Raw genomic sequence first — 567 nt, 5'->3', positions numbered from 1 at the left:
GCCTAGCCTTTTTATTTCTGTAACCGCGAATTCGCATTTATGCAGGCTTTTTGCTAAATTTTCTTTTTCTAGTCGTGTGAGTACTTTGTCTAGTTGGTTTTCGTGGTCTATTATTGATCATTTAGTTATTATTATGTCACATGAGAAGGCGTGTGCTGAGTTGATATTTGCTAATGTGAAGTCCATTTTTTTGGAATATTGCTGGCATGTCAGTTAGTCCGTAGAAGCAATTTATGAATCCGTATGTTCCGGTAGCATTTACTCCCAATATGTTGAAGTTACAATGTTTTTGTGTTTTTTCATAATGGGACTTGACTGTATGCGCATTTTAGGTCTATTTTTGAGAAGTATAGTATTCCTGTTTTTTGTTTAAGTTCGTTGATTTTGCAGGCTTTCGTATCCATAAGGTTGTCTATAATTTGCATCTGGTATTTATTTTTGTGAATAGCGTCGTTTGGTTTTTTCGAATCTAGTGCTTTTTTATGGATTTGTCATGTTTTACTGTGATTATTACTAGACTAATGAAATATTCATTTGAGCATTTGTCTACTTTGAAGATATGTTTGT

This window comes from Convolutriloba macropyga, chromosome 9 (assembly GCF_964194025.1).
Source record: "Convolutriloba macropyga chromosome 9, txConMacr16.3, whole genome shotgun sequence".
NCBI classification, from domain to species: domain Eukaryota; kingdom Metazoa; phylum Xenacoelomorpha; order Acoela; family Convolutidae; genus Convolutriloba; species Convolutriloba macropyga.
The sequence above is the reverse complement of the archived record's forward strand: the minus strand, read 5'-3'. Positions refer to the sequence as shown.